Source organism: Ranitomeya imitator, chromosome 2 (genome assembly GCF_032444005.1).
Source record: "Ranitomeya imitator isolate aRanImi1 chromosome 2, aRanImi1.pri, whole genome shotgun sequence".
Lineage (NCBI taxonomy): Eukaryota > Metazoa > Chordata > Amphibia > Anura > Dendrobatidae > Ranitomeya > Ranitomeya imitator.
This window is the reverse complement of record NC_091283.1, coordinates 214,528,943-214,543,008: the sequence shown is the minus strand read 5'-3', so window position 1 is coordinate 214,543,008 and position 14,066 is coordinate 214,528,943. Positions and strand designations below refer to the sequence as shown.

Genomic DNA, 14,066 nt, shown 5'->3' with positions numbered 1-14,066 from the left:
AAAAACAAAGTAACACTTATCTAGCAGAGCAGCAGGCCACAGGAAAGATGCAGTAGCTCAGATCCAACACTGGAACATTGACAAGGAGCCAGGAAGACAGACTCAGGTGGAGTTAAATAGCAAGGCAGCCAACGAGCTCACCAAAACACCTGAGGGAGGAAGCCCAGAGGCTGCAATACCACTTGTGACCACAGGAGTGAATTCAGCCACAGAATTCACAACAAGGTAGCCTGACTGCCATTAGGTACCGAGATGAGATCCTCAGACCCCTTGTCAGACCATATGCTGGTGCAGTTGGCCCTGGGTTCCTCCTAATGCAGGAGAATGCCAAACCTCATCTGACTGGAGTGTTCCTGCAAAATGAAGGCATTGAAGCTATGGACTGGCCCACCCGTTCCCCAGTCCTGATTCTGATTGAACACATCTGGGACATCATGTCTCGCTCCATCCACCAATGTCACGTTGCACCACAGACTGTCCAGGAGTTGACGGATGTTTTAGTTCAGGTCTGGGAGAAGATCCCTCAGGAGGCCATCTGCCGCCTCATCAGGAGCAGGTCCAATGCATTGTAAGGTTGTACAGGTGTCGGGGTCGTCACGACAATGCCCTTCCTTCACCAGTCATTCCAAATCAGAATAAAAGCATTGGTACCGGATAAGAATGAGTCAGACAAAGGCTGGTTCAAACTCATTGCATGCTCGTGTGTCTACATAGTGTAGCAACGTCACAGCAACTGACTTTATTTCCTGATGCACAACATTATATGATCTATTGGGGGAAGGTGTGCAGAGGGCGGGGTTAGGCGGGGTTTAAGCAATGTATCTAGTATTCAGTCCTTCTGGTTGGTCTGACGTCATATGATGGATCCTCCTTCCTCCACGTCACTTTAAGTTTCCATTTCTCCAGCAACGATACTTTAGCTTCAGAAACGAAAGTAGATTCTTGGCAAGAACAAAAACTAAGGCAAAGGTGAATACTGGCAGCCATCTTAAATACAGTTAAATTTGCATTAGTAAGCATGAAGGGAAAACTTATTGTTTCACAGCATAAGAATATAAAAGTACAAAAGAGTATAAAGATATATATTTTCACCTTGACACAGGCACGTGGAGGCCACACACACCCTACTGAGCATCATTTCTTTGCGTTGAGGCATTTCCACTGAAGTTAGATCAGCCTGTAATTTGATTTTCCACTTTGATTTTGAGTATCGTTCCAAATCCAGGCCTGCATTAGTTAAAAAATTTGATATCAATTGATGATTTTTGTGTGATTTTGTTGTCAGCACATTCAACTTTCTACAGAACAAAGTATTCAATGTGAATATTTAATTCATTCAGATCTAGGATGTATTATTTGAGTGTTCCCTTTATTTTTTTGAGCAGTGTATAATTCTTATTGGCTAGTAGCGACATCTCACTGTATTGGACTTAGTCGTTTTTCCTCTAATCCCACTTTTGATTTTACGGTGATATCAAACATGCATAGATTTTTGTTTTCTACTAAAGTGATGCAAAAAAAATTCAGAATGTTGTAAAAAATGTATGTATTGAGTTGCCATTTTCCAAGACCCATAACATTTTTGTTTTTCTGTTGATGGGGCTGAGTGAGGGCTTGTTTTTTGCGTGTTGAGCTGAGGTTTTTCTTGGTAATCATTTTGAGTACTTATCATGCTTTGATTGCTTATGATTTCATTTTTTATGGGGGGTGAGATGACCAAAAAAATTCTAATTTATTTTCCTCTTAATGACCTTTACTAATCAGGTTTATTAGTCCCATATTTTAATAGATCAAACTTTTAGGAGCACGTTGATACCAAATATGTATATTTTTTTCCTTCCTTTAATTTTAATGGGGTAGGAGGGGTGATGTGAACTTTCATAACTTTTTTTAAAATTTTCTATTTTTTTTTTACATTTTTTATTAGTCCACTTAGTATTGAAGTATATAGGGAAGATCTTGGTCACCTAGGAAGCTCAGCCTATGGCGGTTTCACAGGTGGACCAAGATTACGGCAAAGGAGGTCTTTAGCAGACCTTCGGCTGTCATAGTAAGACATTGATTTCTTGCAATCTTATCGCCGGGGGTCACTGGCACCTTCCATTTAAATGATGCTTTTTGAGACTAGTTTTCAGAAGGTTGACTTTTCCTGAAATCATGGGTCATATGAATAGCCGTGGTATCAACACTACAACATGACTTGGGGGACCCTGATTTGGAGAGCTTCTGCTCAGTTTCTGTTGACCTTCTGCTTACAAAACTCTTCGAAAAAGTCTGCACATAACCACTGAGCGGAAACATCCCAAATCCTTTTCTAAGAGTTGAAACTCCTCAAATACTTTGAAATTCTACTATAAAAATCAAGGATATGTGCATATGATGGCTTGTTCAGGCAAATTCCACCTGGAACCACAGAGTTTATAGAGCAGAAACTGAGCAGAGCCTCCAAGTTTTTGAGGAGTTTTGAATTTTTGTGGAAGATTTGGAGAGTTTCTGCTCAGTTTCTGTTGACCTTCTGCTCCCAAAGCTTCACGAAAAACTCTGTGTACACATAACCACTGAGCGGAAACTTTCCAAATCCTCCTCCAAAATCAAAACTACTGAAATACTTTGAGTTTACACTCTTTTTCTGCTCCAAACACCCAAGGAAATGTGCAAACGACGTCTTTTTTTCTTTAGGCAAGTTCCACCTGGAACCACCTTGAAAAGTTCAGCTAAACCACAAAAAAATGAACATAATGCGCAGCAATGTAAAAGCAATATTGCTCGGCACATGTTCAGTCTTTTGTTTCTTCTTTTAACAGCTGCTGGGTTTGGAAAATGTGAAGTGGTTAAAAGAAGCAGTATGTTCATTCTTCAGGTGGCTTCATAGGGAAGCTGTCCGCTCCTTAAAGCTGTATAGCAACAATCATGCATGCGCTCCTCTCCTAGGAAACCAACCACTTCAGAGTTGTCCAGTCAACTAGGCAATGAGCTATAAAAAAACACACTAAAAATCCATCCATTTTTCAGAATGTAGAGAATTTTTAATGAATAAATTGCAAGGTTGCCTGTTTTCAGAAGCACTTTGCGTTTTTCACCATTTACGATCACGAGACAACCCCTTTAACTGTAATATGGGTTGATTAGATATAGAGAAAGCCACATGACTGGTCTTAAAAGGGCTTGTCCAAGCTTGGGTTACAAGTTTGCATCACTCTATGAGTGCAAACTTGTGAGATCCTCACAGCGCACACCTTGTTGTGCCGTAAGTAGAAGGCTATGTGACCACATCTATGCGATTTGCATACTTCCGGCCACATTCCAACTAGACGTGCCCAGCCTCACTCAACGCTCTTAATATGAGCAAGGCTGTGCACGTCTAGTCGGCATTTAATCGCATGTATGAAAATAGCATACGTTCAATCATACGCCCGCCTGCTCGCTCTTAGGAGGATCCTGACAGCTCACACATTGCGCACTGTGAGGATGAGCAAATTTGCAGTCACAGAAAGTGACTGTAGACTTGAACCTCAAGCCTGGACAACCCCTTTAAGAACACTGTTTGTTTTTTTTGCATACTATCGATAGCAAGATTTTGATATCAAACAAAATCTCTACCATAATCGTGAAAAATTGGTTCTGCAAGTAAAATATTCTGAAAAGATGCTATGTCAAGAATGAGCAGTCCAAAATATGAAAAGCTATCCACAGAGAATTGTAACATCATTAGGGTTCTATTTTTATGTCCTTTTTTTTTTCTTTTCTTTTTTTATGAACAGGGAGGATAAATGGATGTAATAAATGACTGAGAATTTTTTTTATGCATACAATTTATTACAGTTAATAAATGTTATTTAAAAAAAAGAAAGATAAGTGCCCTGATAATCGTTTGCAGGAAAAAGGCATTTCCGGTAGATATGAAACTACATGTTTTCTAGTAGAGTGATCTTGAGTGGTCCAAAAAATGAAATGAAAAGTACCAGTAGCTCATCATCCAGAATGAAATAACATCAAGGAGGAGTCTGATCAGTCACCAACATCATTCTTCAATAGTGAAGTGACCCCAAACACCTGGCCAAGGTCATCAAGAAACATTCAAAGCGAAGGAAATCAGAAACAAAGTCCTCCACCACCTGGACGTACCTGCAGAAACAGAAGCAGATGAAACAGACAGACTCCAGAACCATGAATAAAATGCAGCTCTCTTTTCTTTTTTGAAAATTCTTTATTCAAGATTTATTCCGGATAAAAGAAAACAGCGAAAAACACTGAGCAGACACTTTACACTGTTGTCCAAACCTGAAAATATCGATGGGTTTGGCCAATATCAAATATTTATAATGGCTCTAAGCAATTTATTACCAGGGAAAATATCTATGTTACATATCTGATTTTGGTCATGTCTGGAGACTGCTCTCTCATCGAGAACACAAGAGTGCTCATCCGAATGAATGCTCCTGTCTATGGAAAAGCTGACTGAGATTGGCTGGACCAACGTTCGAGGTAGTCCTGTGCTTCCCATGATGTTTCCTGCATCCTGCATCAGACAGACGCCTCTCCATTACTAATCTATCATCAATCTATTATCTATCTATTATCTATCCATCTATCTGGGACAAGTCATAAATTCCCATGGATTCCAGCACCACCTCTATGCTGATGACACTCAGATCTACCTTGCTCTGCTGTCCAGAATCCCGAAGAGTCTATCAGCCATATCCTTCTTCTTCTCCTCTCGCTTCCTCAAACTCATTGTGGACAAATCTGAACTCATCATCTTTCCTCCATCCCATAGATCTTCCCTACCTGACCTATCTATCACTATTAATGACATCATGCTTTCCCCGTACCGGAAGTCCGCTGCCTCGGAGTAACCCTTGACTCTGCCCTGTCCTTCAAACCGCACATCCAAGCTCTTTCCACCTCCTGTCGCCTTCAGCTCAAAAATATCTCCAGAATCTGTCCTTTCCTCAACTCTCAATCTACTAAAATGCTTGTGCATTCCCTCATCATCTCCTGCCTTGACTACTGCAACATCCTTTTCTGCGGCCTCCCTGCTAACACCCTTGCACCTCTCCAGTCCATTCTTAACTCTGCTGCCCGACTTATTCATCTCTCTCCTCGCTACTCCTCTGCTTCCCCCCCTCTGCAAATCTCTTCACTGGCTCCCATTCCCTCAGCGTATCCAGTTCAAATTACTAATACTAACCTACAAAGCCATCCATAACCTGTCTCCTCCATATACCTCTGAACTAATCTCCCGATATCTTCCCTCATGTGATCTCCGGTCCTCCCAAGACCTCCTACTCTCCTCCACATTTATTCGTTCCTCACCCAACCGCCTCCAAGACTTCTCCCGAATATCCCCCATCTTCTTGAATTCTTTGCCCCAACACGTCCGACTATCAACCACCCTCAGATTCTTCAGACGGAACCTGAAAACCCATCTCTTCAGGAAAGCCTACAGCCTGCACTGACCTCATCACTGCCGGAGTTACCATCGGAGCTCCTGCAACCCTTAACCTACTGTCACCTTCCCCATAATCCTGTAGAATATAAGCCCGCAAGGGCAGGGTCCTCGCCCCTCTGTATCAGTCTGTCATTGTTAGTTTGTTTACTGTAAATGATATCTGTAATTTATTATTATTATTATTATTTGTATGTAACCCCTTCTCATGTACAGCACCATGGAATCAATGGTGCTATATAAATAAATAATAATAATTATCTATCTATCTATCTATCTATCTATCTATCTATCTATCTATTATCTATCTTCTATCAAATCTATTATCTATCTATTATCTATCTATCTATCTATCTATCTATCTATCTATCTATCATCTATCTATCTAGATAGATAGAAAAAGAAGAACAGCACCAAAAAAAATAGCTTAAAGCGTGCACACTTCCCTGACCAGCATTTCAATGGCGTTTCAAACAGTGAACAAAAAAGAGAAACAGCACAAAAAGATATGAAAAGAGGACTTTAATGCCCTGTGGCGTGGCAACGTTCCGGATAAAGTAAAACAATCTTGAGAAAGGATTTGTTTTATCCGAAACGTTGCCACGCCACCGGGCATTAAAGCCCTCTTTTTATATCTTTTTGTGCCGTTTCCCTTTTTTGTTATCTATCTATCTATCTATCTATCTATCTATCTATCTATCTATCTATCTATCTATCTATCTATCTATCATCTATCTAATATCTATCTATCTAATATCTATCTATTATCTATCTATCTATCTATCTATCTAATATCTATCTATCTATTATCTATCTATCTAATATCTATTATCTATCTATTATATATCTATCTATCTAATATCTATCTATTATCTATCTATTATCTATCTATCTATTATCTATCTAATATCTATTTCTATCTATTATCTATCTATCTATCTAATATCTATCTATTATCTATCTATTATCTATCTATTATCTATCTATTATCTATCTATTATCTGTCTATCTATTATCTATCTATCTATCTATCTATCTATTGTCTATCATCTATCTATCTACTGAGCTGTAAGACAAAAAGATGGATGGCACCGCCAGAGCTGCTGAAATCCTGTGCTGTCAATATCATGCCATGCTTCAGGCTTAGCCTCATGACCTCAGGTGCTTATCCAAGAAAACACAGTGTAATAAATCCACCAGAAGAAAAGCAGATAGCACTCACCGGTCTTTTGTAGAATTTTTATTTTTTTCTTACCATATTCACTAAATGCTAAACTGAGCTGCCATTATGATTCTCCAGATTGTTACGAGTTCATAGATTCCAAACATGTCTAAGTTGTTTTTTTTTTTTTTTTTAAGTGGTGGAGAAAAAATCCAAACTTTGCTAAAAAAAATTGCACCATTTTCTGATACCCGTAGCGTCTCCATTTTTCATGATCTCGGGTTGGTTGAGGGCTTATTTTTTGCGTGCCGAGCTGATGTTTCTAAATATCGCATTTTGATGCAGATACAGTATGTTCTTTTGATCGCCCGTTATTGCATTTTAATGCAATGTTGCGGCAACTAAAGAAACGCAATTCTCGCGTTTTGACTTTTTTTCTCGCTACACTGTTAGGGATCAGGTGAATTTTTTTTTATACTGATAGAGCGGGCGATTCTGAACACGGCGATACCAAATATGTGTATGTTTGATTTTTTATTGTTAATTTATTTTGAACGGGGCGAAAGGGGGGTGATTTAAACTTTTATATTTTTTTATATTTTTAAAAACATTTTTTTTACTTTTGGCATGCTTCAATAGTCTCCATGGGAGACTAGAAGCTGCCATAACCCGATCTGCTCTGCTACATACAGTCGATAATCAGATGATTGCCTGTATGTAGCAGAATTGATCACTTACTATGAGTGCCGACCACCGGGCGGCGCTCATAGCAATCCAGCAGTGACAACCTTAGAGGTCAGCTGGAAACCTCTGGTTGTCATGCCAACCCATTGACAACCTGCGGTCACATGACATGGGCACCGATGGTCGGAATTTCCAGTGCGCTTAACAGAATCGCGTGTTAAATGCCGCTGTCAGAGTTTGACAGTGGCATTTAATTAGTTAACAGCTGCAGGTGGATCGCAATTCCTCCTGCGGCTGTTAGAGGCACATGTCAGCTGTTCAAAACAGCTGACATGTGCCAGAAAGATGTGGGTTCACCGCCAGCTCCCACTTCAAAGGGGGGTGTCAGCGTACTATCATGCCCAATGTTGAAAAGGGGTTAATACCTAAGCATCTGTAATTTTTGCTCTGCATTCTATTCTGGTAGGTGTCACATGGAAGGTGTACACGGACAGCACATGGATGTCACACAGATGGTACATACGTATACATGGGCGGCACATGGATGGTGTACACGGACGCACTCGGATGCCTACTGGATTTCATTATTTGTGTTTTCTTAGTGCGTGAAATTGCAACATTGCGGTATGATTCACAGCCAGATGACTACATATTTGTTTGTGTGCACATCCTCATCCTAACCTCATTTCTTTTTTGCTTCTCCTTCCTTTTACTCCCTTGTATTCCACTCTGCTGCTTGGTGTGTGTATTTTGTATGATTGTTATTTTCAGTTATCCCTGTCCGTCTTCCCTTGTTAGCCTGGTTTGTGTGTTCCTATACACTCATCTTCCCACTACGCTGGGTGGGGGGCAAATCAGGGTTGATATGGGAGTATAGCAAGGTGCGTGACCCCGGCTTCTCCACCTTGAGGAGTTATCCGGGGGACAGGGACAGATAGGGTGCCCGTAGTTCTAGAAACTTTGTTAGCGCCCTTAATTCCAACACCATCATGACAGTGAGTTACTAAAGCTCAGTTTTTATTTTATTTTTTACTTTTTTTTTTACACCAGAAAGCCCTTGTAATGACCGCAAAAACAACATTTTTCTGAGCTTGTTGGTATTGAGTGGCAAATATCCAAACGCATATAGGATTTTTCCAAAGGCTCCAAGAACACTTTAAGACTTTTGAGCATCATATTTTCTTGTTTTGAAAAAGGCGAGACCAAGACATGTAGCTTTGTCTACAGTATTAGTGCCCAATTGTCACGGCGCTGCTGGAAACGTGGCAGAAGTATCTGGCCCATTTCAGAATGTCAGGCAGCTGGGGGAAATCTCACAGCACTTAAGCAGTACTTCATCTGGCTCCTACTGAGATTGTTGAAGTTGTGATATTAAATAAAGCCGAGGAATACGTTGGGTGTATTGGCATCTTCCTGTTTACGCATCAAAGTGCTCTACCCTACTGTCGGCTTACATTACTGACTTGATCTGTACATTTCTTGAATTCTGTCTGAAAACACATTGAAATCTGAAGGTAAAATTGCTTGACGTAATTCGGTTTTATTTTTGCTCAGCGATTGATAATTGATAGGGGTTGGGAGAGAGGTGACAGATACGGAGGGAAGATGAATAACAAGCAAAAGAAAAAAAACAGGTGACTTGGGAGGGAGGGAGTGTGAAGCACTAGTGGAAGCGTGGTGCAGCAGGAGCGTCCTAACATGGGCCCCCTAAATGCAGATCCGCCTGGGGGCGCCCTTACCGGTGTGTGTGTGACTGCTTGGAATGAGATAAGCCACTTCTTACTGCAGCAATGTTCAAAACCAGGTATCCGCTTTAGGACCCAGCGACATCCTTGTGTCCCTGATCTCTGGAGGGGAGGCAGCACATCTATCCAGACTAATCTTCAAATGACACTTGCAGCTCAGACAGAGAGAGTGACAGTAAATTAATTCGTTGGGTTGGCATGCGACGCGATACCCATACTTTTTTTTTATTGATATTAAATTTTTTTTTTAAATGATACCCCCCAAAAAGTGACATCCCCCCCATTCCAAGTGACCATCACGCCTCGCCTCTCCTACCTCTGCTCTGAAGCCATGTTTTCTCCTCAATGCTGCATCTACATCCAGCAATAATGCCTTAGCTCTGGAGTGACAGATGATGAGGACGGTCTCGCTAGACCCTGTCGCCTCTTTTTACGACACATCGGAATATTTTCGGACGGGGCTCAGTTTATCTTTATTCCTGAATTTTATAGGATGCACAGCTCGGGATCAGATCTGTGCAGCCGGCTCCTCCCAGCACTTTCCTCATTCATTGCATCCCATCTCCCATCCCCCTCCACAACCCCTCTCTCTCTCTCTCTCTCCCTCTCTCTCTCTTTTTCCTGCTCCAGTCATCATCTTGTCTGCATAAGTACAAGGAGGAAAATAGCCAGCACGTTCAATAACCGCTGCCTTTTTTAATGCTTGGGATCTTTAGAAAGGAAGGTTGTTTTGTGCCTGAGCATGACAAGGACTGCTGACAATCCAAGATTACAGTACAGCCAGCAGCAGCAGCAGCAGCAGCAGCATGTCAGCAGCACCCAGAGGTACCTACCTCGGATAATTACCGCTTGTGGATACCTATTCCCTGCTGCCGGAGAGGCACGCTGACAGAAGGCAAGTAATTGCACCCTTGTAATATTTACTATTTATCCATTATTGACACCACACTGTCATAAAACCATCGCAGAAACAACATAAAACAAATATTTCCTAATACAAAAAAAGATGCAAAAACAGAGAGAGAGAGACATAAAAAAGAGAGAGAGAGCTCCTGCAGATTCCTCAACTACATGTATCTACGTGCCCACGGCTCCGCCGCACAGACACCTGCAGGTAAATGGTTAATACCTGGGGGAAGATGCACACAGTCACATTCATACGCGGCGGTTACGTAGGCTGCTTTACAGTCATGTACGAGCGTGACTGGATATAGACTTTTAGTTCCATAAAACGCCGCCGTCTGATTACATACCGCTCACGTAAGCGCCAGCTCGATTATATATTCAGACGCGGATGATACACGTGTACACACGTTAAAGCATCTCTTTTTTGGAATTCCGAAAGGAATGAACCCAAAAGGATGAACGTGCGGGCAGGCGAGAAATAGAAAACGTGCCCACGCCGCCACCAGGAGACAGGCGACCCATTAGAGCAAGACGCGCTCGGCTTCATGTTTTATTCATTCCGTATCGATTACCTGTTCGTTAGGTAGAGCCAACCTATTCCATAATGATGTGCGGAGATTGCGCTGGACCTTACAAAGGGCTCACACACTCGTCTTCCCTGTCCGGCACTCACACAAGGCCAATGTCGTAAGAAGCCAATTAACCTAAGCATGTATTTTTTTTTTTTTTGCGGAGGGGAGTGTGAATAAACCAATCGCCAACCAGGGGCGAACATGTAAACTCTATGCAGATGTTGCTCTGGTTCGATTTGAGCACATGAGCCCCCCCAGTGTTCGATTTGAGCACATGAGCCCCCCCCCACCCAAGTGCGGTAAGACAGGAAGGAGCACATGCTTCTGGATTGATTTTTTTTTTTCGGGGTGGGTGGGAGGAATAAAAAAGCATCTCATTTTTTGTGTATCTGCTCAGAATCTTTTGGAGGCACCTGATATACAGATGTTGCAGCCTGAATGCTTTCTACTGGAGCTGTCTCAGGTTCTGCAACACTGCTTTCTGGGCTCTGGCGAGAAAACGTGCTCTCAGCTGTTATGGAAATTCAGTGAAGACTGGGCGCATTTCTATTAGTCTAGGGGCGGATTTTCCGTGTTGGCTAGTGAGATGGGCCTGGACCTTCTGGCTGTAATATGGGACGTGACCTCTGCTCACAAGGAGCAGCCCTACTTTAGCCTTTTCTACATGCAAGAGGATATTCATTCTAGGGTGTTTTGCTTGTGCTCATTAATAAGAGAAAGAATTAAATAGGAAAAATAAAATGTAAATATTTATAGCTATAAAATAAATGATTATTTATATCACCCTACGGCACGTTATCGATCGCTGCTTCCTCAAACTTGTGAAAATGCACGAATTAGGAAAAGGTAGAAAAAAAACATGAAAATTAGAGTTTGGGTGAAAAGTGGTTAAAATGTGTGGAATTAAGTACAGCTTGCATTATCGTTACTCCCCCGTTAGCTCTAATGGCTCGGGAAGGGGATTATTTCCTTTTTTTTTAAAGGCTCCTCCTATGTAAGTTTACCCCAGTCTGCAAACATTTCCATTTGTTTGATTTCACGGTATGTTGTAATTATTATAGTGATTAAGCAAATGCATGAACACAATACGTATGTTTTGGGCACGTTCACACGTGTTGGATTTGCATCAGGTTTTTATGCCGTTGTATTCTGCAGATGTGCTGAAAGTCCAAGTGAGGATCAGAGGCGTTGAGGAAGAAGCACAATGCTTTTCTGTGTTGACTTTGTAGAAATAAAAGTAGCATGGTTGCATTTCCGACACTGATTTTTTAAAAAATATGTAGTGCAGATAAAAATCCAGTAGGGGGCGGTGTCCTATGGCAACAAAACCCATTCATGTGAATGCTATATGGATGGTCTATTGGGCACACAATCTGACCCATGTGAACTGACGCTTATGGCATACAGTATAGTAAATCGTCATTAAAGTAGAAGACATTATTGTTTTTTATATTAATTACGTAGGTTACATCTTATACTATATTTTTCACATCATACATTAATGTTTGGAATGACAAAATCCATATATATCATTTATGGGGATAAAAAATTTTCAATGTCCCAATGTTAGTCTTCTCTGATCTTCGTATCTAGACATAACTTTTATGCTCTGTGTAATATCTTTTTTTTATATATATATATATATATATTTATTTATATGTTGTATTTATTGCATCAATTATTGTGTTCCTCCTGGTGCCCCAGATACTTAGTATCAAGGTCTTTATTTTCCTTTGTTTTTGGCACCGAGGTGGGTGTAGATGCGAGGTGCGCTGAAGTCATCTCCACGGCTAAAAATTATTAATTGCGGAACGTCCTGTATATCATTTAGCGAGACTGCCGACCGAAAACAACAAAGCAATCACTCCAAATGAATTGATAGTCAACTTGGCATAGCAAATGTTATTGGGTGTATTGACCCGCGCATGAAATATATATATCAATAAAAACAAGGTCATAGTGAAGAAGCAGCATAACGAATATATATGTCCTGTGGCCGACATCAATCTCTGCTAAAATACTACATCCAGGACACAGTTGGGCATTAGATTGTGGCTTCATACATTAGAATTATTTGCATGTCCTTCTATTCTTTCCTTTACCAGCGGCATATACTGCCTCCTTGTGAGCAGTGGGTTGAGGAACTTGTGTTTCCTTAGAATAGATTTTTCAATAACTCATCTCTAAATTTCAGAATATTCTCGTGGTCGTAGCAGACGACGTCTGTTTGCCTCCTCATTGCCTTCTCCTTCCTTTCTGCCCTTGTTGTTATTTTCTCTACAAAGGTTTCGTCGGAGTCTTTTGTTCGCTTGAACATTCCGTATTGTATCAGCAGTTTTTTTGTTTTCTTTTTTTTTTTTCAGGATGGGTTTTACTCCAGAAAATTGCATGTTTAGTCTTTTGTCTCTTCTTCAAAGAGGACATCATTATCGTCAAGAATCTATATCTGATAGAAAAAAAAAAATGCCGTCTCCGCCAGCTTGCATGATTTGGGTTTCGTTATACGGACTTTGTTTTTATTTTTTATTGTTAATGCTGTGAACATTTATCATTTATTATTATTACTATTCATAAGCCCAGCTTAGAATTGAACATTTACCATTTTGCCAAAATTGCTGTATCATTAAACCCCTTCTTGTTCCATCCTTCAATCTCCTATACTGATACTAATAGTTCAATTACAAGTTAAATAGTTCTTTTTTTCTGGAGGATGTGGGACGAAATGTTTTTTCTAACTGTAAAATTAGTAGGGTTACATATTTCATAATTATATATGGTATAACTCAGATGACTGGAATGGACAAAAAGTCATAACTAAAACTATAAAACTTGAGCCCCACCTAGAAGACTCAGGAATGGGAAAATCACTACTTGACCTTTTTATTTTTTTTTAGTATTTGAACCATGATAATTCACTATGCCGCAATATTAATTCCTTTCGAATGTGGATCATCTGCCTGTTCATTGAAGGAAGTAATGTACAAGGCATGGAAAACAAAAGCCCATAAAGAATAGAGGAGACTGAAGGTCATCATCTATGGGAGGCATCGTTCTTATGACCACTGCTTCACGTATGTCTACGTAGTAATCTTGGAGTGTATATATTTTGGACCTGATAAGTCAGCGGAAATATTCCAAATGCATCTGTTCTACTACATAAAGTCATAAAGTAACATCTGCAGTAAACAAATGCTTACAGGCCGTAGCCGGAGCTGTCATTTTTTATTGATTTTTAGGTGTGATTTCTATGCACCAACTTGGCATGTTCTTTTTTTTCACAAGGAATGTCACTTTGAACTCCGAACGATTTCAAGATGCACACAAGAATATATTTAGAGCGAAAAAGCTGAGTGGTCACGTAATCCCTTGATGTTCCTAGCTCTGTACCTTTGCCCTGTTCTTGGTTATGTATCTGTGCTCCCTCTGGTTGATGACTTATTATACACATGACTTTCTCATCCATTCTTTCCTACTGATCCCATCTGACCTTTGGTTTGACCTCTGGTTTGGTATTGTCCTCACTTTAATCCGCTGATTCCTATATTGTC

General features: G+C 40.5%; 1 protein-coding gene and 1 long non-coding RNA gene across 3 annotated transcripts in view; one reads left to right on the top strand and one right to left on the bottom strand.

Annotated features, from left to right (window-relative positions):
• Positions 1 to 710: 710 nt before the first annotated feature.
• LOC138662687 (uncharacterized) lies at positions 711 to 10,609 on the bottom strand. The gene is made up of 4 exons (XR_011318055.1): positions 10,519 to 10,609; positions 3,963 to 4,125; positions 1,093 to 1,227; positions 711 to 987 (listed from the first exon to the last, which is right to left on the bottom strand). It is a non-coding gene; the product is annotated as an uncharacterized lncRNA (long non-coding RNA).
• BRINP1 (BMP/retinoic acid inducible neural specific 1) overlaps positions 8,938 to 14,066 on the top strand; it is a 374,091-nt gene continuing 368,962 nt past the window's right edge. The window contains exon 1 of one of the 2 annotated variants that reach the window (XM_069748560.1): positions 8,938 to 9,935. The gene's annotated coding sequence lies outside the window, so the exon portion shown is untranslated. The remainder of the gene's footprint in view (positions 9,936 to 14,066) is intronic. The other variant, XR_011318054.1, reaches the window with a different exon arrangement.